Here is a 27507-nt window from a genome sequence, read left to right on the forward strand (position 1 = left end):
AGGAATGACTGTACTATATCCGTAGGCTACATGTAATCTGCATACTGTGTTTTAGATTCATGAAGTGAAAATCAAATGAAGCTATAAAGGGATAAAATGCATTAGACTGCATGAGATTTGACATGACTTTGCTAGAAAAGCCACATCCAGTATTGTATTATTGTTACTAAGAAATAACACTTATTTAGGTTATTTAACGTTATACTAGGCCCATTTACAATGAGAATAGATGATCATTTATTTGTATTAATTCTAGTTTTCATGAGGACTGTCTGTATTTTCAACAATAATCCTCATTCCTGTCATCCTGGTGACATTCCAGTCATCTGGGCGGAATAAGGGCGTCTTCCTGGGCCCTGTCCGTATCCAGAGCCTGTTCCCCCCGGCGATTGGACCGGCACCGTCCCGTAAAAGGAGTCAAACTTCTCCATTGTATGCACAGCGTGTCTGTCAAAAGTGCATTCGGTGACGATGAAGTGCCTGCTCTGCGTTTGAAAACAGCGATAGGTCAATAACCCCGTCACTCAAAGCCGAGCGTCGATTTGATTGGGCGCAGCGAGAGCCGGTCAGAGCGATAGCGCTGTGATTTGTTGGGAGTTTCTCCGGGGGTGGAGCAGGTTAGTCTGCGGCCAGCGAAGCGCACTCTCGGGTGGGCGGATCGTAGCGGTGACAGCGACGCTCAGAGACTCCCGAACAAACTGTCAAAAAAAAGCAGACAAGTAACGGTGAGTGGAGAAAGAAATATGAACGTCGTGTGTGTTGTGTTTGTGCTGTGGTGTGGAGACAAGCTGTGTCTCGCCGTGAAGCGCGGGAAGTGCGTGCGGACAGCTGCGGGTTTCAGCAGTGAAGTGACGGTGATTTTGGATGAGTGATCTCACAGCCACGGTATACTGCTGCAGGAGAATGCTGCCTTCAGGTGCTGCTCGGAAACTCTTACTTTCCAATATGAGTTTAGCGTATACGCAGTAGCAAGGCACTCGTCTCGCCCTTTTTCCCCTCCATTAGCTACAGGCTGCTTTTACCTTCTTTGCACCGTGTCTTTGCTAACACCGACTAGCAACTTTCACTTTCCCCCGTCATGGGCTATTTATTACATCGGTGCGTCGTTCGTGTGCGACGGGATACAGTAACTTGGACGTTCCCGACAGCACTTGAGGCAGCATGGGTGCTCACGGTGAAGTTGCACTGTCACAGCACAGACAGGAGCGGGCAAAGTTATGCAAGCACAGGGACACTCTGTTAGATGTGCCCATTCATTTGCAGTGTGTGTGTGAGGAGGAGTGTAGGACTGCTGAGGCTGTCATGTGCTGTTTGTAATTGCATACTATGTTGAAACTGTGTGTTCTTAACTGTCTGCATGTGTAGAATGTAGCGCCTGATGCTGGATTTTGTGGGGCCGATATCAGTTGGCCTATAGGTCGTAAAAAAATCCAATATCAATATATTGACCAATATAAATATCAACACAATATATAATGAAGGCAGGATATTTTCTACTTGAGCAATACACTTTATTGTCACAAATGATACACATCTATCTATCTATCTATCTATCTATCTATCTATCTATCTAGGCTATATAAAATGCTGCCTGTTTAACTGTAAAACATTATGCATTTCCACATGTTGTCCAATTTACACCAATACTAATATGACAGCAATGTATGTGTGATCCCCAAATAAAATCAGCTGACTGATATATTGGTCAGGCTTTGGTAGACTTATTCATGCAAATGATGTCATCATAATACTGGATATTGTAGTAGCCTGTGTCCTTGGTTAAATCCAATCAGAGGAGCCACAGATATTTTCCCTCTGTCTTTCATCACTGTTGTTTTAGCTCTTATCACCGCTTATTATTGGCAGCTTGTCATGTTGCTGATATACAAAGATAAGCCTTTCACTCATTTGCCCTTCTATCACTTCCCTCTGTATACTTTTACAGTTAGTATGTGGGTTCTGGGCTGGGTGACAGGGTTGAATATTTTCTGATATTATACATGCACATTAGAATGTAGCGAATGTGTCATTTCTAAAATAATCAAAACATTGGAAATAGTACTTTGACACACCCAAAAAATGATTAAACCAACCAAGATTTACTCATTAGTCTTTTCCACAGCTTTCAACTGCATCTCACTGTCATCATCAGTTGCAATATCTCAATCATGACGCAGCATGCTAGTCATTGCCATCATTGCTCATCTGCTGATATGGTATAGTCAGCTTTTGTCCCCAATTTGACAAGCTGTGCCCAGTTAAGTGGTCTTAAATTTGAAATTTGTCCCCAAATTTGTCCTATGACAGACCACATACACAACATGCATGACTCATCTCCAGAAGTGACAGTTCACACCTACGCTGGAGCATCACAGCACATTTAGCTTCAGAATGATATAAAATAATTAGAGGAACAGCGAAGAGGATTGTCCCTCTCTCCCTCCCTCTCTTTCTCTCTCTCTCTCTCCCCCTCCCTCCTTCTATCCAGATTACTCTCAATCCTCCACAGCCAGATTACTGAGTGGGAAATAAGAGGTGGGACTGATCTAAGGCCCTGGATTCATTATGGACTTGATCCAATCACATTCCTAAAATGTCCCGTCGCTTGATGCTTTGCTGTAAGGGCTGCCAAAGTGATCAGGTATTAGGCTGGAGGGTTTGACAGTTGTCAGGCTGGTCGGGGTTGAGCGGGGGAGGCAGGGCCGGAGTGTTCCCCTGGATCGGTCACTGTCACTGAGCCTTTGAGATGAACAGCTACAGTAGCTCTGCGGGATCTTAAAAGTTTTACAATGTGCAGAGATGAAAGGATGGTGAATCACATGCTTTACTGCCCGGGGGTCCAATCCCACCTGAAATATCTGTTTGTGCTTGGTTGGGTCTCTCCCAGCTTCCCTGCAGCTTTTAGAGGAAAACAGTAACTGGTGTGAGAAAGAAAAATAGATAATGGAAATAGAAAATGTCTTTACTTGTAGGTTGGAACATTTTGTATCAAGATAAGTAGGTCTTTCAAGCTGTCTCTATTACTGAAATGTTCAAATTGTTGTCAAAGCCCCTGAATAAGTGAAGAAAGAGGATTATTTATGAATCTCTACCTAGGCCAGCTGTGAACCCAGAGGTAGAACAGATCATCCACTAATCAGAAGATTGGTGGTTCGATCCCAGACTCCTCCGGTGCTTGCCGAACTCCTCCCGATGAGCAGGTTGGCACCGCCCCCCCCCCCCTCTCCCCCCCAAATGTTGGCTCTTGAGTGCTCTGAGTGGTCGGAAGACTGGAAAGGCTCTCTATAACTGCAGTCCATTTACCTCCTTTGATAATGATGACTTTGAAGGATACCAGCTCATACAACCTAATTATACTGTAATGGTCCAGTGTTTGTTTGTCTTGAGTGCAAGGCCGTGTCATAAATTCTAATTGTCGGGGCTTTTTCCGAGCAGCAGGGAGTCTTTGACTGTGAGAAACTCTTTACTTGAAACTCTTTGTTTGGTGCTGTTCTGTTTGCTGGAAGCATGGAAGTAACAAAAAGTAGTAAAAAGTACCTTAAAAAGCTTTTACCTCAACCAGTTTAGAGGAATACCACAGCACTAAGAGTCGATATTTCCAGTGATGAAAACATCTAAAAAAGAGAAAAGAGTAACATCTGTTTTAGTCCCCTAACTGTTTTATAAATACATAAGCCCAGCTGTTCAGATTCTACTACAGCACCTCTGTCTCAGTGTGCTGAACCTTCACCAGTGTTTCCTGAGTAGGCCCATGCTAATGCTCAGCAGCCTCCTGCCAACATCAAATACCACTCAGTAGTTTTATAGTTGTGGACAGTTCTGGATTTGATTTTCTTCTTGGAAAACACTCTGCAAAAGGTGCACTTCAACTTAACAGTAGCCTGCTGATGAATCATGTAGATCATGGTAGATTTCACTGATTCTATGTGCGTCCACTTGCCTAAACCTGTTTTGTTTTTTTGCACGCACCACAGCATTTTACCAGAACAGTCAGCTTTGTGACAAATTACCCACTTTTTGGACAAATTGGATAAATGATCGGTCAAGAATGTTTGCCAAAATCTGATGTCTGAGATTAGCTTTGAAAAAGAGGCTTTGTTTCAGGAGAGTAATTGTAGAACTTGTGGGATGGTTGGTCATTCAGCTGCCCGTACAAACCATATGAAAGTTCCTTAAAGTGAAAGAAGATATAGCATATTCATTTGGTGTGAAGAACATCCTTTAACATTAGTAATATTAGATTTTTACTACTAACCCATTGTTTGAAATAGAGCAGGAACAATCAAATCCATTAGTCAATTGACCGATAATTACTTTTTTGATAACTGCTGAATTGTTAACGTTATTTTTCTCATTTGACATTTACTGGTTTAATCTTCTACTTTGCTTTTGTTTGGTTTATAACAATCGTAAACTGAGTATTTTGAGTTTTGTTCGTGAGACAAAAGACATTTGAAGATGTTACCTTGGGGTTTAAGAAGTCTCCCACATTTTATAGAGCAAACAGTTAATCAAGAAAACAATCATTAGTTGCAGGTCTAGAGTAGAATCATTACCAAAACATACGTCTAAGAAACGGTTTGTAAACTTTTGAACTACAGTGGTTAACTCAGGTGTAATTCAGACATACCAGTCGTGTGTATGTAGTTTGGACTGTAGTTGTTGAGGGCGTTTTCACAATTATCCTTGTTTAATTCGAGTGAATCGCAGGTGTGAAAGCAGCAATCATGCTTGGGTGTAGACCAAAACAACCACCTCAAGAGGTGGTAGAAACAAACTCTGGTACGGTTCATTTGAGGTATGAATGTCCGACCTCGATCCGACTTTTTGGACTAAACTAGCCCCCGTAGCCAGCCACGCCCTGCATTGTACCATGTTGAGGAAGAGCTTTGTGTCGTAAACATGAATCAAAGGTTGACCTGGAGCAGCAACGAAATACGTACATCCAACTGAAGGCAGCACGTCTTTGCATAAATTGAAGCAACACATTGTTTACGAGACATTACATTGATTTGCGTTCACATGTTCAAATGTGTGTTTCCTGCTTGAAACCAACCTAAAGACAAAATGCCCCAAAGCAGCAACTTTTCCACTGCTTCAGGGCAAAGCAAACAAACTATAGGTGTGAAAACCCCCTAAGATAACACTATAGTCCAGTAATAGCTAGCTAGCCTTAATTTGTAGTTTTTATACTGATGCTGTATAAACGTCATTTTTTGACAAGACAGTTATATGACAACGTTGCCTGACTCAAATGAGCCAAAATTAGCTAAACTCTTTCTTAAGGCCAAAGATTTAATGCAACTTTCTGTGGCCTACTTGACAGTTTTCAATACTTGATGCTAAGACCTCATCGGTCAGGACTGAAATACATCTGCATGCGATATCCACTCTTTAAGCTCTGGTAAGCTGCTCATAGACCAACTCGTTTTGAAATATATTTGAGTTATCAGATAATTAAAGCACATGAAAGATCATTGGTTTTAACCTTTGTGATAAGCAGCAGGAGGCAGATGTACATGTACTGCTCCCAGTATTTAATCTCATGTGAGTCTAGCGGGAAGGATTTAGTTTGACATATAATAAAAGTTTTTCATGTCGATTGTTATAAAGTATGGTGTTCGGGGACAGTAGAGGTTTAGATTGGCACATCGCTGAAGGAAATAATGTCATACAATTGCCCAGTATTGTAAAGGAATCCATGCTCTGATTTATCTGTGTCAAAGCCTCACTCCTTTGTACATTAGTATTCACTGATATTTGATCATATGAAGGGTGATGGAACAAATTTTGTGTCCTGGCTTTATGCTCTACCTTTGGGGGGAATCATTTTATGAATGGTCTTGGCTTTAAATAAATGATCAGGCCCAAAGCAGACATCTCCTTTTTTAATGAAGTCCCAAGCAGGGGCAATAAAAATGTTTACATATTTAAAAAGGAAAATGTTTGTTCAGACAGCAGTAGAGTTGTATTTGGGGTGTTGGATGGATGTCAATGAGTCTTACTTTGTTTAAGGTCACTGACTCTGTTCATTCAAAGTAGAAGGATCCTCTGCTTCCTCCAAATGTTTTTATCCACTTGACAGATGCCAAGATTGACAAAGCAGAACACTCAAGTGTTTTATTTAAAAAAAATCTACATATGAAGTGACCATGGTAGCCTTCAGGAACCTTTGATATTAAATTATAATAATAACATTGAGTCCAGTACAGCTTTGTGGTCAGGAGTCCTCGTTTCATCTGCCAGAGAGGTTTGTATTCCTAGTTTACAAAACCATTAAAAAAATGGTTTAAAAAGAAGTTTATCAATAACTATTTCTATAATCATTGAACTGATCAAGCAAAGATGCCAGACACTTGTTCCATGTTTCAGATATAAGAATCTGCTGATACTTTAATTACAGTAAGTTGAATAAATATTTAACTTTGGGGGTTTGGACTGTTGACCCAACAAGACATGTAAAGATGTTGCCTTGATATAATGAAGCGAAAATGAAAATAATAATTTGTTGCAGTCATAAAACTAATACGTGCGTAACTTTTATGGTAGCTCCATAAAAATGGAAAGTTGGCTGACTCTATTGAGGGCATTGGTCAAATACACTGTTTATCCAGGCTAAAGGTCTGCAGTGATGGATGAGCTCTTCCGGCCACATTTATATTGAATCTTAATGCAGTGTGCATAAGCATCATTAATGTTGGCATACATCTTGTCCAGAACAGATTATATATAAAATTATATAAAGTATAAGACGGGATAAAGGAAGGAAGGAAGGCGGGGGTTAGGAAATAATGACTGTACTAGGAGGAGAGGGAAGGAAGGACGGAAGGGAGGGAGGAAGTGTTCGACTGCACGCAGGTTCCTAGAGTTGCTCAGTTGAGCACATAGTGAATTCTCTGTGGAATGCCAAGTGTGGAATAATTGACTGGAACTTAGAGACTTTGACTCCCTGCTTTCTTGCTCCCCACCCAGACGCTTAAAACAAACCTCCCTGATGCATCATCAGCTGCGGTTTATGTTAACCAGTATAAGCCTGGATCATGTGTAGTTGTCCAGGCTAGTATATGGCTATATATACATGTAGTAGTTGTTCTATATGGCTGGAATTCTGAAATTTTAACAGCCATATTGGCATAAAAGCTGCTCACTGTGACTGGACATCATAATTAATTTCAAAACCTGCCATGCATACCTGAGCTTGCATGTTAAGGCTCATTTGGAAGTTGTGCAGGTCATGTTGGGGCCAGGGTTAAAATTAGGGGTTTGGAGAAAGCTGATGTCAGCTGCTCTTTGACTGTAGCAGGATACTGTCTTCAGGGTCGACAGACTGCTTCATCCCAGCCTCTGTCTAGGAATCAGGAAGCAGGGGAAATCCATCATCCATTCGCTGCTGTGCTGCCAAACAATGCTTCAGCTGCTGGCAGGTTAATCTGGGACAAGGACAGCATTATTACCCTTTATATAATAATGCTTCCTCAGTTACATGCAAACCTATTAAGTTGTTCTTATTTTCCCTCTCAGTTCACCCTCGCCAGTTGGTAATTTCCAGACATATGCCTATTTATTGATGCCCCAGCTGCTGTCTCCCCATTGCATTCTATTGTAGCTTGAATGTTGGGAACACAGTCAGTTGTTAAGATGCATGATAGCCATACCCAGAGTGGGCAGCTGCTGGAATGTTAAAGGTGCAGTGTGTATAATTTAGTGGCATCTAGTGGAACAGACTTGGCAGAAATAGAATATAATATTAGTATAACCCCATGAATATAAAAATTGTAGTGTTTTTTTTACCTTAGAATGAGCCCTTTTTATCTACATAGGAAGTGGGTCCTCTTCCATGGAGCTCACCATATTGCACTGCCATGTTTCTACAGTGGCCCAGGACGGACAAACCAATCACTGGCCTTTGGGTTTTTCACAAGTTTTGTGGGCACTGTAGGTTCCCCGAGGAGTTACAGTTTGGCGGGGGAGGGGAGGGGTATTCACTTGGTTGCAATATACAACCTCACTGCTAGATGTCACTAAAACCTACACACTGTACCTTTTAAAGCGAGTATCATTTAAAGTAGTTTGTACGATATATTTTCTGTCCACACTGGAAAAAAAGAAAGACATCTGGCTTCATAGAATGGAACAAGATGCAATAATTGTTGACATGATTGAAAATACTGAGCAAACTCAACTCACGCCCAGCGGACCTCTAGGCTTACAATACACTGACGGGAAACCTATATGATCTAATGTGATCAATATTCACCAGAGGGGTTAATGGTGCCAGTAAGGCTCTGCAGCTTATTGAACTCCCAGTGAATCTGTGAAACATTTTATACTGTTAACTGTAAAATCAATGTGGCCGTAAAAACCTAATGATTCATCGATTATAACATTTCATTCCCTGAGCCCCGACTGGCAGTGATTCAGCTGTTTTCAGTGAAACATCAGTGAAAGGTCAGGGGGGATCGGGGGGAGGGATTTTGCCTCTTTCCCAGCAGTTGTCAAAAGTATGTAATTAATAAAGATAAATCTACGGTCTGTTAGGTTTCAGCCAGGACTGCTGGCAGACAGGCTTGTGTTTTTTAGTGAAAGGTCAGAACAGGAAAGTCAGGTTGTGGCCTGTTCATCAGTTCTATCCAAACCTCATATAGCTTCTATCAGAGTTTGTGCTGCTCTCCAACAAGTGATTTTCTGTCTTCTAACGTTGTCAGGGCTTGTTATGAATCCCTCGGAGAGAAGTCACGGCCAGGTGAAATTATACACTCGTTCTTTCTGTACTTCTGTATCACATGCAAAAAACAATTTCATCAGGTTCTTCCAGGAAAAGAGAGAAAAACCTGCTCTAGTTTCAATGAATTATTTATCACTGATGGTTGATTGGAGGTGGCAGACAGTGTGATTGCTAAGTGAATGCTAAGTAATCTGTGGCTGGAACTAATGATTTTTTTTTCAAATAATCAATGAATTGTTCAACTCATCCCAATTTTCCAGAGCATATGAGTCATATAAGACTTAGAAAAACAGCAAATCTTTACATTTGAGAAGCTCAAACCATGAACAATGTGGTGTTTTTGCTTGATAAATAAACCATTCCTTGTCTTTAAGCAAATGTCCTTATCAGACACATGGAATAAAAAGTACAATGTTAAAGTATCTTAGACCTACACTTCAGAGGCCTTTGTAAACAGTGGCTGGATAAGAATAATACATTGTGTAGATAATATGCACAGTATTATATAACCTACTGTTTTTTTGGATAAAACCTCCAAGCTTCAAGAATACCTTGCAGTCCAATGATGTCATCAAATAATAGAACTTTAAACAGTCCTGTGTCCTGTAAACAGCAGCAGAATGTGAGCCAACCATCATAGACTCATCCAGTGTCAGTGAGTTCATGTTACATGTTGGTTCATGTTTTAATCGATTGTGAAAATAATATTTAGCTGCAGACATATTTAGCTTATAACCCTCATTTTAATGGAACATGATGACTGTATAGTTTTCCTGAACAAGTCAGATGCTTTACATACATTGCAGTGAGTGTATGAGGGCCCAACCCATACTAGATTTTTGGCCCATACCCATATCAATATATTGGCTGATAATGTTATATGTACAGAATATATAGATAGACACACATTGTTTAGCAATGATCCCTCAAAGGTAGTTATCAAACATCAAACAAACAAATACAGTATGTGTGATAGTATATAGTAGTATATCTAGTAGATTTGAGTTTACAAGTGAGGAGTCATAACAGTATAGTGGCAGCTTGTCTACTTCTGCCTGCAAGCTGGATTAATCTATACTGTAGGTTTATATACCAGAACAGCTGCTCCCTTTTATTTAGTTAGTTTTAACCAATCAGAAGGGTCTTGCTCATTTAGTATAAGGGTGGTTGATTGAGAACAGCCAGTGATGTCATTTAGATTTCATAGCTCTGTATCTCACTAGCAGCCAGACACCCTGATGTATATGAATGTGTACGTAAATGTGTAAATGTGCATATTTTTTGGGGCTGAAGGGGCGGAGTCTTTGCGATTGCGTGACAGCGGCGGATTGAATGAATGAAGTGATGGAGGGATTGAAGAGAGGAGAGGAAAAGAATGGGGATGGTACAGAGTGAACCGGTCACTTTAATCCCTCCTCACAACTGTAGCAGCTGGACCCGTGTGTCAGCAAGCAGGCTTTACTGCTGCCAATCAGGCCCCCCCCCCGCTGGGAATTACAGCAGGGTGAGGAGCTGGATGTCACACAGGCGGAAGGATGGATGGATGGATGGGTAGATGGATGGAGTGAGGTGATTCTATAGAGGTGTGTTCTAGATGAGTAAAGTCAAAGGGGTGTGATAGATTCTCTGGAGACATCAGTATTATAGAACCATACATACATGCTTCCTGTTATGTTTTTATCTTCTCATTTAGACTTTCAGTAGCTTCAGACTGGAAACCAGTTGTATGAAGGGTGAGGATATATCAGATAGGTGTAATCCTAATACCTGATTCAAAGTGGAGCCATAGAGGCCTGTATCATGTGTCAACACAGGGACAAAAACAAAGGAAAGGACAGCTAAGGGAAAGCAGTTCGACTGACTGAGCATGGCTCAATAAAAGACTGAAAGACCTGAAACTAAACCATAATTCCATCCCAAACAAAAAAAAAAAAAATTGTCGGTAAAATAATCAACAGGACTTTCAGAGTCAAATAAAACGATTAAAGCTGTGCAGAGTGGGAACTGTCAGACCATTAGTGTTTCTCAGTGTCAGCTGATAGCCTGAGGTTGAAATGACATGTGTGAGCAAGTCAGCATATTTCCTAACATTGAATATTCCTCCAGAGACAGAAAAGTGTTAAGCTTCTGTCATAATGGCTCAGGTTGGCAGAGCTTTTCTCTGTTTATACTGGAACCGCCTTAAGGGGGTTTTATTTTCCAGGTGATGAAGGAACTTGTTGAAAAGTCACTTGTAGTGCTTTGTAGAATAAAACATGCAGACAGCAGCTTACACTCTGCTTTATTTAAGAACCCTCCCCTCACTTATCAGTGTGAGAACCAGTAGTAGCATCAGTGTGTGTGTGTGTGTGTGTGTGTGTGTGTGTTTGTGTGATTAGAGCTCAGTGTGACAGACGCTTACCCTGGAAGGTTGAGTCCAAAGAAAACAATGACAACATAATTAATAATTAAGCTTTAGTACAGCTAATACAGCTCATTTTTATGACTTTATTGACTTTATTGTCATTTGCACACACACTGGAAGTCTTGTGTGGTTCACTGATAGGTAAAAACAAAAGAAAAAAAATCAAATCATTTTATTTGAAATTCAAATTGAAAAGAGTAGCAAACAATTAGGCTATTTGCAGCACCTGTAATGAAGTACTGGAACAGCAGCTGGAAGGACATATTGCAGTACAGTGTTGCATCATGTACCAGTACAGTACCAGTACAGTACCAGTACAGTACCAGTATATAACATAAGCTGCTTATCTGTATACCAACTCATTTAGTCTATAAAGTGTCCTATCATTCTGCAGGTGATGGCATTTTTTAAGATAAACAATTTATAACTCCAAATGAATGAATTTACAATCATCTAAAACTGATACATATCAATAATAAAGAGTCTTTTATCAAGAAAAAAGCTGGATTGCTGCAATACATCCAAACTTCATGAAGGCTCCAGTATTCTGTTGTTGTTGAAACTGTTTTAGAGAAGTGTTGATTTAATGTTAAGGTCATTCTGGAGGAGTGTTTTTCTAAGATGTTTCCTCTTCATTCATATAGAAATAGAATGTAGCATATAAAGCTCATCTCTGTCAATATAATAGTTGAATTTGAGTATAAAAAGTAAACATATTTACACATGAAAATGAATCCAGAACTGTGTGTGCAGCTATGAGGAATGTGAAGCATGTGAAGTTTGAAGGGGGGGGGGGGGGGGAGTGTCCTATAGAATCCACTGTTGTGTTGTTCCAGCACACCAAGCTACACACACACACACACACACACACATTATAGTGAATAGCCGTGGACGAGTGTGTGTCCACTACCTGTTTGTTTTGGGATTACAGTTTGACCTCTGTGTGTGTCTGTCTGTGAGTGTGTGTCCGCGCTGCTTCACATTCCATTGCGATGTGTTAAGCCTCGCTCTGCAACAATAGGGCATGGTTCCCAAAGAAATACTCCATGTGTGTGTGTGTGTGTGTCTCTGTGTGTGTCTGTGTGTGTGTGTGTGTGTGTCTGTGTGTCTGTGTGTGTGTGTGTGTAGGCGAGACCACGGGGACATACAGGGAATTCATTCAGCTACTGTACACTGCGTGTCCTTTCCAAAGGGAGGGATAGATGGAGGGATGGATGGAGGGATGGAGGGAGGGATGGAGGGAGGGAGGACATGATAGAGGGTGTGCACATCACTACCTGCCTGTCTGTGTGTCTCTCTGCTCTCTAATGGGCTGCAGCAAGTGCTGAATTATACAGACATGTCCTGAGAGTCCTGTGTAATGCTATTAGAATGAGAAGACTGCACGCTCACACACACACACACACACACACACACACACACACAAACACACACACACACAAACACTAGCTCTTTCACTGAGCCCTCAAACAGGTTCACTGTGGGCTCCATTAAGGCTCTGTGTAGATGCAGCGGAACACACACACACACACACACACACACACACACACACACACACACACAGACACGGCACATATTAACATTACCTAAAGTGGAGTTCTATGAATGGAGCCAAACATCAAAGACACACTGGCTTTCAGTAGCAGATCAGCAGGGCACTGACTACTCCTACACACACACACACACACACACACACACACACACACACACACACACACACACACACACACACCGTACAAATACACACTAGTTTAAGCAAGTTTAGTCTCTGCTATCTGACTGTACAGTGAGCATTTCTGTCTGTATCTTCTCTATTTCTATGAGTATGAATATAATGCAGAGTTTGAAGAAGTGAGAGTATTGCCAAAAACGGAACTCAGCTCACAGCAGAAAGAGGATGTGATGTCATGGTCCGGATGTGGATAATCAATGGATATTAAGCAGAGTGATCAGTGCATTAGAGCAATGCTGCACTTTGTTACGAGTAATGTACAAAACAAAGAGAGGAGTAATAGCTTCTGCATTTTTAAGAGGTCATATTTATGTAACATATAGTAATATAGATATAATATTTCTTACACTCTCTTCTCCTATTGCTGGCAATAAGATAGATCAGCCAAATCCACAAGATGATGTTAGTGTTTATTAATGCTAAGCCTGCTTTCAGTAACCACAGTCAAATGAGTTGAAGGTTAACTGTTAAATAGCATGCAGTCATCAGTAACCAGCATACTATATTTATCATGGAGGATGATGTGAGTGTTTTTTCCTGTTTGATGGGAAACCCCTCACACACTGACACAGCCTCTGCATAATTCACCTGCATATGCCACACTATTCATTATATATGTGGTATATCATACATAAGAGATCAACTATTGCATAATGTTGTGTGTATATATATATATCTATATCAGAGCACTTCACTTTCTCTCTGCTGCCTTTAACATTATGTGGCATTTTATATCACTACCTGTTTGACATGCACTCATAAGCATATGTTAAAGTTACATATATGCAGTGTATTGACAGCACACAAACACACACACTTCCAGGACTGTGTGTTCTTCACTTCAGTGAGTCATCAGACTATTTTAGTGCGAGTCACATCAGTGTCACCTCATGCTGTTTGCATTAGGAGGAGAGGATTGATGGTTAGATCGAAATGGAGGTCTGTGTGTGTGTGTGTCTGTGTGTGTGTGTGTGTGTGTGTGTGTGGTTGTGTGTGTGTGTGTGTGTGTGTGTGTGTGTGTGTGTGTGTGCTCTGTAGCAGCCCAGCCCCGGATGATGAACTCAACGAGCACATTAGTTTCCTGCCTATTTTCATCCTATCAGTGTTACATCTGATGTCATGTATTAGAGAGCGCAGTGACTCATCTTAACTCTATAATTGACTTCAGATCAGGAAACATGAGTCATTTGGTTCATCATTATGTTGATATCTTTATGAAAAAAGTGGTGATTTCCTTGATATGAATTCCCTTAAAAGGTTTTACAAATCTGTTTTTCTTTTTTTTTTTTTCTTACAAAGTCAGATCTTGAACAGTTGACAGTAACTCTAGATGGTAACATAGTTTTCAGTACTCCCCATGTTCACCTGCATGGGCCCATCATCAATAATACATTGTGAATTTCTACAGTAAATAAAAGATAGGAAGACAATGCCAATTTTCACAAAATGAATTTATTAAATAAACTACTTCCATCAGACAAGGCAAGTTGTTGTCTGGAGTATCCTATAGCAACAGGCTCTTAGCTTGCCGCTCCCCACCTGCATTTTCTGCTGTGGTAGAATATGACTGTTGGACAGCTGAGTCATCATCCAACTCAGATTCTTATCGTCTTTGTGCCTTTTTGTATCCATGGCAACATTACTGTCATGTTTTTGTATCACATAGTCCTGAAAGAAAAGAGAGAGGCCAGCGTTGCGTAGTGCACCCTGGGTAATGTAGTGTAAGTGTCATAATGAATCGCAGAGACACTCTGATATGTTGAGGATAGGAAAGTCAATCTAGAAGTGGTGGTATTGTGTACCAGCCCACTTAAAGCACTGGTTTGGAACAATATTGTGCGTCTAGTATAAATATCTCCACTGTCCCTCATTAAAGAGTCTCCAATCTATAAATATGCATATCTATATATTTAATTTCAATAGTTTACCTGTTGGACACACAGATGTCTCCTACTTCACTGTAAAGTCCATTCTCAGTGTTTGTGCACTGGAAGCTTCAGGTTTCCACATCACATGAATATTGGACCATGATTGGCTTCCCAAATAGTTGTGATGTCACAACTCCTGTCCATAGGCCCGCCTCCTTTAAATTTGAATTTTCATTGAGTTTAGAGAAACTTTCCACTTTCATCTCTCACTTCTAGATAAATGTGAAAACAAACTCTGCACATACATCATCCATTCATCATTGAAAACGTTTATATTTTATATATATTTTTTAATGTAGTGGGGACTTTGATTGTAATTGGTTAATCCATCATTCAATGTGTTGCTAATCTGGGTGCAGGTCATGTGAATTGACTCATTATAATTACTATATCATATACAGCTGGGAAGCACTGATAAATGTCAATACATTCATATACTTAATAAATAATGATAATAAAAGGCCTTATTGCATCTTCTGGTTTTCCATCATTCTTTGACATTTAATTTAACAGTGCAGAAAATATAAAATTGCATTCTGTGAAGCCTTAAAACGTCTTTAATTTAATTTGGGACACTGTAGAAAGTAATTGTGCTTCATATAAAGTGAGATAAAATGATTGTTGGTGTTTGAACACTCACAGCTAACAAGTGATGTGTAGTTATAGACTGTCTGCTGTAAGGTTGTGTACCCCCCTCCTCCTCTGTGTGGGGGATCACAGCTGCACACTGACCTGCATGGTTCTGTGAATCAGGTCATGATCAGACGCTGCAGGCCAGAACATTACATCACTTACTGCTGCACAGCACAAGCACAGGAGAGGACATCGACCAGCCCAGTTAGACACTAACACACACACATACACACACATCAGGAGGTGGAATGACCTGAGCCACACCACTCTGCTCAGAACACTGTCACTGCTAATGGCCTGTCAGTGTAGACCCATGCATTGAGTGGAAGGCGTCACACGTGGTTATAAAAGAGCGTCACACTGTGTCAGAATACAAGAGGATGCACCGTCTGACCTATTTATTAAACATCCTGTTTTAATTACCCCTGACAGTATCAATCACCACGTGTGTGTTTCAGTCCCCTCTGTGTCTGTATGTGTGTGCAGTTGTGTTGTTGTCATGTTCTCATGTGCAGAAGCAACACTAGCAACACATTCACATTCATTCAAGCTTCAAAGCCTTTACAAACCAACATTATCCAGGAAGTACAGTCAGGAACTATATCTGGAGACTTGACAATCTTTTTTAGCAAATTCATTTGTAAATGTATTCTGCATATGAGGAAAGATTCTGCTAAATGAATCATTACTCATTATAGTATCTGATTTTGACTTAATTATTGTCTAAGTATTAATAGATAGAAATGCAGATGAGTGATTTTGATTATTGTAAGTTTTAGTCTAACAGTAACATTACAGTGCAGTAACAAACCTTACTCAAAGTGGAAAGAAAAAAAAAAGAAAAGAAAAAGGAAACCACATTACCCACAGTGCAACTTGACTACCAACAGTTCAGTCATGTGTTTTGTTAGCAGTGGTTAATGTAGCCTGTAGCTGTTAACCTCACTTCTCTCTACCTCCACACCTCCACATATACTTCATTCTCACACCAACAGACCAAGTGATGTTATTGATTTCATCACATTTCACACATCTCACTCTGGAGACTCAAACGCTTCATATGACTTCATTCACACATGCAGTAGAACTTCTTAATACCTGTAAACACATGCTAAAGTTCTTTGTCACATTAAAATGATATGTTGTCATATGTCTCAAATCTTGTACTACCAAACTTAATATTTACACAGAAATGTACTAACAGTAGTATATGACCTGAGACACAGCAGTACTTTGTCTTTTTAGTGACCACTTTATATTACATTTATAAATATATTCATCAGCAAATATATTCAGCTATAGTTCTAACTTTCTTTTTTTTCTTTTTAGACAGCAACATATGGCTAAATTAAATACAAAGCTTTCTACTGTCACAAGATGATCACATATAATACAACACCATACACACAATCAAAAACAAACAAGGACAAACCTCCCCCCCAAAAAACCTAACTAAATAAATACACTGTAGTTTTATTGATGAAATGAACTCTGCTGAGTCATTGGAAAGTCCTGACATATTAGCAGGGACTTTCTGACAAAATACATGTTTAGCTCTGCCATTGCACCTGTTTAATATTCACAGGTGTTGTAGACACTTACACACACACACACACACACACACACAAACCTGGATGGAGGGTAACTGAACAGCACCTGCACATCTCCTGAGAGTAATTACGCACAATCTGTCTTTCTCACATATGCTGCGTACACACACACACACACACACACACATACACACCTACCTAACTCCCTGGGGCTTTCAGCCACTCCCTGTATCAGATAGCACACCAGAAGCCTGCATACGCCATCTCATTCATTACCTTCTCTCTCTGTCATCAGCCTCTCATCACTCCCAGTCGTCCAAGTAGTCACCGAGCCTGACGGTGGACATACCATCAGTTCCTTACATAAACAACCCCGGCCCTGTGATTATGTGTGTGTGTGTGTGTGTGTGTGTGTGTGTGTGTGTGTGTCTGTGTGTGCGTGTTTGTGTGTGCGTGTTTGTGAGGGAAATGTGTCTTCATATTTCAGTTGTCTGGCTTCAGTAATCACTTCAAATGAGAGAAGTGAGTGCCAGACGTTTAGAGGTGTTAAGATTTATGTGTGTTGTGTTTGGGTGTGTTTGTGTGGTTGGGTGTGTCAGACAATGTACGCTCTGATATGCTTTTGCACTTTTATATCAAGAAACATTTTCAAAATGAAAGGTACAGCCTTGTTTTGTGAGCAGAAAGAGATATATCTATGTGGCTGATTAACCTCAAAACATGCAAACAGCATTTTTGAATGAAATTAGGATTAGTGGAATATTGTAATAACTTTTCTTCCAGTGCTTCCGAGCAAAGCTCCACTAGTTGGAAACAGTTGGACTCTTGCAGGTTTTGCAGCTTCCTGTGGACCGTGAAATGTGAACACAAGTTGCACCTTTGCCTGAAGGCTCTGAGATCATCATGTTAAACTGGGAAAGTGTATGAGGATGTTCAACACATGAATAGTTAAAACAGTACTTTTGAAATGTGTGTGTGTGTGTGTGTGTGCTGTGTCACAGGCTATTTGTAGGGACAAAGTCTAGACTTAGGAGCAGTTAATTGGGGATGGCTTGTCCAAATGGGGAACAAAACTGTGTTCAATATTGGGAAAACGCTAATTAACGGGCTAGGGTTAGGATAAATGAAATGTCAGAAATGTCCAAGTAATGTCCCTAAAAGTGACCAAGGTCTGATGTGTGTGTTTGTGTGTGTATGTGTTGTATGAACAAAGTGCTGTGATTGTAAGGCTTGGTGAAATAGATTGAATGGCCCGCTAGGAATTTTAGCGATAGCATCTCTCTCACAGTAGTGTGATGGCAGCTGAACAGGGGGACACTTCATACCTCAGTACACACACACACACACACACACACACACACACACACAGAGTGAGTAAAAATGGTCATTTGAAGGACTGTTTTCTACTAAATGTAACTTTTGCCTCTTTTAATCCAATCATTAGTAGATTTTACACAGTAGATTTAGGTCAGGAGTGCTTTATGATAAACCTCATCATGACAGGATGGAGGACCCCCCCCCCCCTCCCCCGTGGGCGTAGTTGGAGTTGTGATTTACAGGGTGTGAACAGGTATCAGATAACACCGTCTCTCGCCTCCCTGACCCCTCCCCCCGCCTCCCCATCTGCTTTTCAAGTAAACTAACTGTGGGAGGGTCATGCTGTGTGTGCATGGGAGTAATGAGGCTTCAGACACACACACACACACACACACACACACACACACACACATATATATATGCATTGACGGAAGCGGTATGAGTCTTTGAAGTAGATGCCCTGTGGTCTGTGTGTTAATGAGTAAAGCAGGGGTGACCCAGCGCTTTACAGTGAGCTGTAACTGACACTCCATGCCTGACTGTTATAACATAGGACTTGTAATCAGGTGGCGCTGCAGCAAAGTGAGAAATAGTTGAATTGAATTGTGTGCATGTTATTTCCCTCATGTGACTGCCATAACTCACGTGAGCAAATTGCTGCTTTTCTGAAGAGTTTCCTCATGTCAAAGTTTTAAAACAGGATGCTGGTTGATCTTAAAGAGCTGATGTGTGTCAACTGTTAATGATGTCGAGCTTGCACATAAAACAGTGTGTTTTTTCTTATTTTGATATGTGCCACGCATGACATTTGGCCGTCCCTGTAATGTACTGTAAGTGAGTTTTTTTCATATCACCACCTCAAAGGACTGAAGGGGTTTGGTGGACTCTTGAATCCGTGTTGCCATGGAGACGTTTTTAGGGGGAGGCTAGCATGTTGATCGTATTGGTGCTGCTAATATTATTGTTAGCAAAGTAATGTGTTTATAAAATATATGTTTTTATTAATTCAAAAGAAAAGATAAGATCAAGTGTTAACAGGTCTCCTCGTAATAAGGTTAAACTTTGGTGGTTATTCTTAAATGTTGAGTGGGGGGAGTGGGTTCCAACTTGTAATTGAAACCATCAGGTTGTGTGTCAGTAGGGTTTGTGTTTGTGTGTGCATTTGTGAGTGTGTGTGTGTGTGTGTGTGTGTGTGTGTGTGTGTGTGTGTGAGAGAGAGAGAGAGAGAAACAGAGACAGAAACTGAGTGAGGGCCAAAAGTCCCTTGTCAGCTGTCTCTGTATATCAGCTGGTGCACAAAAACAGAAGTGTGGCTGCAGAAAAAAGGGGAAACGAACACACACACACACACAACAAAGTGCTCAGAGACAAACAGGACATACTTTACTCTATAATCTCTTCCATATTCAAACCAACCAGGCAGACAGTCAGGCAGCCATAGTCAAAATCACAGCAGCTGCAGAATCATCAAATACAGATTTTACATGATGATGCTAGTGAATCCAGTTCATGTTTAGCAGCTGTAAGTAAATATTGTGATGATGATTATTCATCATAATTTAAAGTCTTTACATTCTTATTATTTCTGAGCAGGGGAGATTAAAATATCATGTTTCAGTGCTCCATCAGTCAGTATAGTGAGTTTCTTCCTCCTCCAGCCACTCATTCAAGCTGCAGTATACACACACACACACGAACACACACATTCACACGGTAACTAAGTAAGCTGAGCTGTTAGAGGAAGTGTCCCACGTCTCTTAGAAAGGGACATCAGAGGTGAGTGGTGAGCCCGCAGGCCACTGAACACTTTGTATTTTTCCAGACCATGTTGAGGCTCTCTGCTTGAATACATATTACACCGCACCCCTCTGTCAACTGCACACTAATAACCTCCCCAAGATGCTTCTTTTGGCAGTATAGCTTTATTAAATATCTCACAGTAAATATTGGAGTTGATGCAAATGCTTCAATATTAAGGGCGTCAGCAGGATAACTGAATCTCTCTATCTGACAAACATTGTTCAGTTTTTCTTTTATTTAATATAAAGTTATATAAACTTTTTTTTGTCTTTCATTGTCAGAGATATCTTTGTAGAACAGAAGAGTTTGTAACATATGCATCACAGATGGAGAGAAAAGCTCCAGTCCAAAATAGTTATTAGTAATATGTCATCACTGAAATCCAGCTGCTTGTTTATTGGAAATCTGGGCAATTAGTCAATATTATTATCTATCAGATTTCAGCAAAATCATATCTCCATGACAAAGTGCAATTTTATCACATTAGTTTACTCATATCGGTTTCCAAAATGAATGAAACCAAGTGAGCTGTTAAAGGACCCGTGTGTAGGATTAAGTGCCATCTAGTGGTGTGGTTGCAGATTGCTCTCTTTCAAGGTTGTAGGAGAATCTATGGTGGCTCTGAAACTTGTCAACGACTAATGCTGTGTTAAATTTATCTTTTTAGAAGTTGGAAGTCAGTGCTGGGAATGACGTCACACCCCAGTTTGTATTGTTCCAGTATGGAAGTCAGAAAACCAATTCAAGCCAGGTTAGCCACTGATAGCAATACCAGTTGATAAAAATGCATTTGGCTGTATATGCTTATGCAAAGACTGTAGCAACATCCACAGATAGAAGGTGGGCAATGCTGTGTGTATGACTGGTTTAATGAGACACAAATAAGACAAAACTGCTAATAAACAGGATATTACTACAACTTTCCCCCTGTTGATGTCCAGGGCAGCTATTTTCCATTTTGAGGCCGGGCGTGTCACGGTTTGTCCAACCTTTCGAGTCGGAATTCGGGCTTCAGTGAGCATTACAGCTGAAATTTCCTACTGGGAAATCCGACTTCTCAGTCCAATTGGAACACACCCTTAAGCCAGTTTCTGTCTGTCCATTCTGGGCTACTGTAGAAACATGGCGGTGCAACATGGCAGTCTGCCGTGGAAGGAGACCTGCTCCATATGTAGAAATAAAAGTCTTATTCCAAAGTAACAAAAACACAACGATTCTTATTTTCAGGTGAGTTTACACTAATTTAAACATACTTATGAATATTATATTCCATTTCTTATGGTTATAATTATTTGTCCTTCTGAGGGCTGTGTGTGTGTGTGTGTGTGTGTGTGTGTGTGTGTATGTGGGTGTGGGTGTGTTTGTGTGCACACTGTTCTCTTGCGCAATAGGAGATTATTACAGCCATTTTTCAATGTTCCTCGAAATAAAGCAGTTTAGTCTGTTCAGTCTGTCTGAATCTAATCTGTCTACAACCTGTCTGATCATCTGAAGAGTCCTCTGCACTTCTAGTTAGAACAATGTCACCATCAGGACTTCTGCTCATTATTATGTTCACTATTGATTATTCTGATGATGCGTTTCTATATTAGTCAATGGATCATTTTCTCTATAAATTATGACCATGACAAAATTCACAAAGCCTACATGGAATATATAGTTTCTAAATTTTGAGCTTGTTGCTGATCATGTCTGGTTTAAGATCCTATAATTGCAGATTTCTGTCATTAATGAGCTTAGTATTAATTTCTATTGAAGGCTGCATTAGTACCTCCAGGGGCCCCCAAACAACTTTTATTTAATCAGACTGGATAACACTGCTGTCGGGTGGAAACCCTGTAACTCCGTATTCAGTTTTGGACATACTAGGTTTCTGACAGTTCCTAAAAGTATCAACATCAAGTGAATGAGTCAAACCTTGTGTCATATTTCTGTCTAGTTTCCCATCATTGAGAGCCCCTCTCTGTTCAAGGGCTGCTCACATATCTACCAAATCTTCTTCGTTTGTTTCATTTAAAGTCAGACTTTCAACCAAATGGGGCCGACCATCAATGACATCATACACTTCATCAAACCCCGGTGACGTCAGCATTTCCCCCCTAACGCCACGTGACCTCTCATAATAACAGGTCCACACAGTGGTAATGTGTGGATATTAAACTGCCTTGTGCTTGTTATACAGCCACATTGTCCTTGGACAGTGAACAGCTCCATATTTACAGCCCAAACTCCTTAAAGTAACAGTGCAGCTGAAGGGAGGGAAATACTGACACTCAAGTTGCCTTTTATATTGCCGCCGTTGCTTGGTATTGTTAATCTTGTGTGTCACAGCCTCCCAGCAGCATGAACATATCATTTCGGATGAAACGGTGACCGTGTAGCCCTTCAATGGAAGTGATCTCACAGCGCATGTTACTCTTCTGTTATGTTATTAGCAGTGTTACTCCAGGGAAGAGGCATTTGTCTTTTCAAATATCTGAGATAATTATAGTCGGCCCCCGGTGCGGTTACAGCTGCACTGCCTTGCTCGGCGGCACAGCAGCTGATACGTGTCCGGTTTCAAACCTGCAGCTGGAATGTAAGGAGTGTGTGTGTGTGTGTGTGTGTGTGTGTGTGTGTGTGTGTGTGTGTGTGTGTTTCCTTGTGGATGTGATCTGAGGAACAATTAATCATTTATAGAGAGTAAACATCTTATCGTTAACCCCGTATACGACTCGGATTGCTTGTGAATGTTTAACTAAGGAAGTTTAGATCTGATCCAGATCCAGGTCACGCAGTCTTTTTGTCTCCTAATTAAAAAACAGTCCTCCTCTGTTAAGGAGAGAGTAGGAGGGATCTTTCAGCTGGACTACCCAAGTTCTTAAAAGATCCACCCTGCTTAAGTGTCCTCGAGCAAGATGCTAAACAGGCTGCAGGGCTCCTGACCCCCCAACCTTCTCCAGGATTAATCAAAGCCTGACATTACATTGTGTCGTCGTATTTTAAAGGAACAGGAGGAGGAGGAGGAGGAGGAGGAGAGAAAGCAGAAGGGATTTTTGAGATTAGGTCTTATGTGTTATGTCACACATCACCCTGACAACCGCTATAGGAGCTGCACTGGTGCCCTGCCAAGGCTAAGCTTATGGAAAACCACACACACACACACACACACATACACATACACACACGCCTGCCCGCTCTCCCAGCCTCTTCCACTCCCTTTTAGGTTTATCCTCTCTCACAGATGCTCACACAGTCACAGTAGCACTGCACCTGCAGCTTTTAATATGCAGTTCATGTAGATGCACGCTGACCACAGCTGATTGATTTGAATCAGGCTGAAATCTTTCACCAGAAATGGAAGCACGTTTTTTGGTGATTATCATCCAGTGTTTATGTTCCCATTTACCAAAAAACGTTGTGTTTTATGCTGGCAAACACAAAGACTACTGCAGTTTATACTAACCAAGAGTTGTGATGGATCAAGTGGGACGAGAAAAAACGAAGAGAAAATGCAAATAAGATGCTGATCAGGAGCCAGATGCACCAGCTGTTCATAAGTTTAAAATAGATTGATGATAATATTAGTTTTACCTACATCCAAACAGTTTGCATCACACACACTAAACACTCAGTAACAGCCAGGTATAACTGTTGAGTAGCTGCATGAACACACTGACAAAGCTAACCTCATCTCACTATATGTATGAGTTGTTAAGACTGAAGAATAAATGACATGAAAACTAGAAAGATTAGCATAAATCATCTGTTAGGTTGTTTAATCAGCTTCCCCCCTCTTGTTCTGTACAAACATGTATGCAGATATATAAAACTAACATTTCTTAAGTTTTAATGCTGTGAAGAGATTGAGTAAATCACTAGTTTTAAACCAGCTAGTGCATACTTACAACTTAGGAAGGATTTACACTCACACAAATTAAATAATATATATATAAATCCTTATAAGTAGTATAGTAAAATTGTACTTAAAAAAATAAATGTATTAATTATATAAGGCTCCAGCAGTGGTGGGTGGAGGAATTAGCTTAATAAAAGTTGTAAGTTGTAAATTTTTTTCTTTTAATGTTTACATAAAGTATCAAAAATGAAGGTACTTGCTCACCTAATGATGAAGGCTTACTATTACCACATTGTCCAATCCTATGGCACCCCTGTCCCTTCCCCTGTCTCCTGCTGTGCTACACTGACCCAAACAAAGGAAAAAATGCCCTAAAAATCTTTAAAAATAAATCAATAAAATTACTCTTTAATTTAAACTTTAATTTGCCACTGTTACCAAGTGAACCTGGCATGAAATGGAAATATTTAAACTTCTGAAATTCATGCTAGCACTAGTTTTTATGTTGATTGACAGATGTGAGCTCCCACCCCTGATCTCTGATTGGTTAAAAGGGCGAGGCTTGCTTAAAAACATGAGAGGGGAACATCTGTATACTGCTGCCATCACCTTTCTACATTAACATATTTCAATTTAAAAAAAAACAACAAACAAAAAAGCAAAAACTTACATACTGTAGCTTTAAGTAAATGTACAAGTACCTAAACTTAACTTTGTATTTAAGTAGAGTACTTAAATAAATGTACTTAGTTACATTCCACTAGATTATGTAGCCTTAAAAATGCATTTCTTTTTCTGCTTTGGATGATTTTGATTGAAATGTCATTTACTGTACAGAAGGCCTCCATAATCACTTCTTTAGATCATTTACAAATGCCACATTAGAAACGTACCAGCATAATATCCTGCATTGTGATTGGTCAGTGTATTTTAGGCTTTTTTTCAAATTTCTCTATCATCTCTGTGTGTGCTTCTCATGATGCATCACTGTTTACATACAATAGCTGTGTGTGTGGAAGCTGATTAAATAGGCTTAACCTTCACCTCTGCTTTTCTGGCAGCCAGAGGACACACACCCAGCAGCCCAGCAAACACATATACAAGCTTCCACACACACACACACACACACACACACACACACACAAACGCACATGACTAATCCACACTCACACGCTCTGACATTTGTTAGCAGACAGCACAATAGAAACTGCCCCTTCCGTGAATTTCCTTCCTTTGTTGAATCCAGATTGTTTCCGAGTGGCCACACCAAAAGTTGTAAGCGGGGAGGGAGAGGGGGGTGAAAACAGGAGCTCGGCTCCAACTACGGCACCTCGCTAGGGTTAGAAAAAACCATCCACTTTGTTATATTTTCTTAACCCAGGATCCAAATCCATCCCACTTGCAGGACCCAGGCTAATGAAAAGGTTCTGCTCCTGTGGTCATATGGGGCCCCGCTGTAGAAATAGAAGCTGAGGACAACAGGAACAACAAACACTGACTGACTGGTATAGTTCAGCATCCAATGTGTTGCCTTGACTGGGTGGTACTAAGGCTAACTCTGCAGCTGGCACAGATGATGTACTGTACATTAAACACACATACACACACACACATACACACACACACACACAGATGATGCTGGGTTAAATGTGGAAACTGGGGCAGTATTGCTGACCAGCATGGCTTTGTGGTGGAGGCAGGAGGCAGCAGCCTTCCTGTGACACACCCTGCTCTCATTTACTGCTGCTGATACACTGACAGTCAGGCATGTAATGAAGTACGCCTACATACACTTTATTTATATCCCCACCACAGGAACAGACTATTGTTCAATATATATAATAATAAGCCTTTGCTGTATTGTCTCTGTTATTTTTTTAAATAACTGACTTGATGTCTGAATGATTGCTACTTGTGATTGGTTGACTGCTTCTCCAGTTGATTTACTGGGTGTCTTAACAGGGTATCTGATGTAATGTTGGATGGAAGATAATGTGATAATGTGGCTTATAAAGGGGATAAAAACTAAATTGTGCTTTTATATTCACATGAAAACTTTGACAACATGATTTTAACCAGAAGGCCAAAACTATGTGGGCCCCCAAGCATTACATTACACCCATAACTGATCACAGGCAGCCTTCACTCTCCAGGCCAGACTACACAAGCCTATTTCATTATCAATTATCCATCGATTATTTTCTAGATTTATCGATAAGTCACATCCTCTGTACATATGACAGAAAGTGATGGAAAATATCAGTTTACCCAAGACCAAGTTGGCAACGTGAAATGTCTTTTTTGGTCCCAACCACCAGTTCACAATACAAAGATATTCATATTATTATTATCATAGAGGGCTCAAGTAACCAGAAAATATTCACATTTGAGAGAGAACCAACTAATTTAAGCTTTTATTTTTCCTTTTAAGAAATGACTCCAAGTGATTAATCAAATCAAAAGAGCTACTGATTAATTTTCTGTCAAGTAATTGATCAATCAACTTACTGTTAAAGCTCTGGTTTGAACACATTTAGCAAAACATACTTTTTTTTAGTCCTGCTTATATTAATCATGTTTGTAGATAAGAAGACACAAATCACAAATATTGCTTTTGAATGCATCCAAATTCCAACTCCAAGTCATCTCAAAGGTGTTGGACGAGGGTGAAGTCAGTCAAGTTCTTCCACATCGAACAAGGAAAAGCATTTCTTTACAGAGCTGACGTTGTCATGTTGAAACAGGAAAGAGAGAACACAAACTGCTGGCAAGCAAAGATGGAAGCTGGTTGTATCACTGTATGTTGTTACAGGATTTCTCTGGAGGGTGTCCAGGTCATGTTATAGATATTTACTTGGTGAGTTTCTTGGTGATCAACACGATGGACTTCTAAAGCTCACATTGGTTCTATCAGTGCAGGGATACTAGTGGTTAATTTGAACAAAGAGGGTCTGACTCAAATCATAAAAACAGGTGAATCTTGTCATAAAATGTGGTGTTCTTGCATCTATTCTTCTTGTAGTGAGTGAAGAAGATCCAGCAGATGGGGCTGTTGAGTCTTGGATCTGTTGGATCAGTATGAGCAACCTGACTGGTCTTTTAAAAGAATAAGTATGAATAAAAACTTGATTAGAATTCATTTCTCAAACCTAAAACATGTCAAAAGTTCTCCAAAGTTTTGTATCTTTCATGTTTGTTTTTCATCTACTTAGCAGTAAGATGTAGATCTTCTGATATACTGTAATGTTGTCTGCAGTGGAAGAAACAAGGGGGGCATTGATGTGGTGTGCAGGCCAGCCAGATCATGATTTTGACAGCATATGTTTTTCTCTTGGATATTCATTGAGCAAGAGCCTGCTCTCAGTCAATCAAACCTGTTTCAACAAGGTAAAGAAAAAGTTGTCTAACTAAAAGAGTAGACTTGTACTTTTCAGACATGTTAGGTTTAGTGTCTATGATATATAAAAAAAAAAAAAGGAGAAAGATGGAGACAAGACAGATAAACACAGCGCGCAGCCGAGCAGCAGAGAAAGGCCGGCTGCTGGCACTGAAGATAATCTGGCATTATAGTTGGAAGATG

The 27507-nt window shown here is 40.3% G+C and overlaps 1 protein-coding gene across 3 annotated transcripts in view; it reads left to right on the forward strand.

Annotated features, from left to right (window-relative positions):
• The first annotated feature begins 654 nt into the window (after positions 1–654).
• Positions 655–27507, forward strand: part of LOC128382213 (microtubule-associated protein 4) — a 112509-nt gene continuing 85656 nt past the window's right edge. For all 3 annotated transcript variants that reach the window (XM_053342198.1, XM_053342200.1, XM_053342199.1), the window contains exon 1: positions 655–725. The gene's annotated coding sequence lies outside the window, so the exon portion shown is untranslated. The remainder of the gene's footprint in view (positions 726–27507) is intronic.

Source organism: Scomber japonicus, chromosome 21 (assembly GCF_027409825.1).
Source record: "Scomber japonicus isolate fScoJap1 chromosome 21, fScoJap1.pri, whole genome shotgun sequence".
In the NCBI taxonomy this organism is placed as follows: Eukaryota; Metazoa; Chordata; class Actinopteri; order Scombriformes; family Scombridae; genus Scomber; species Scomber japonicus.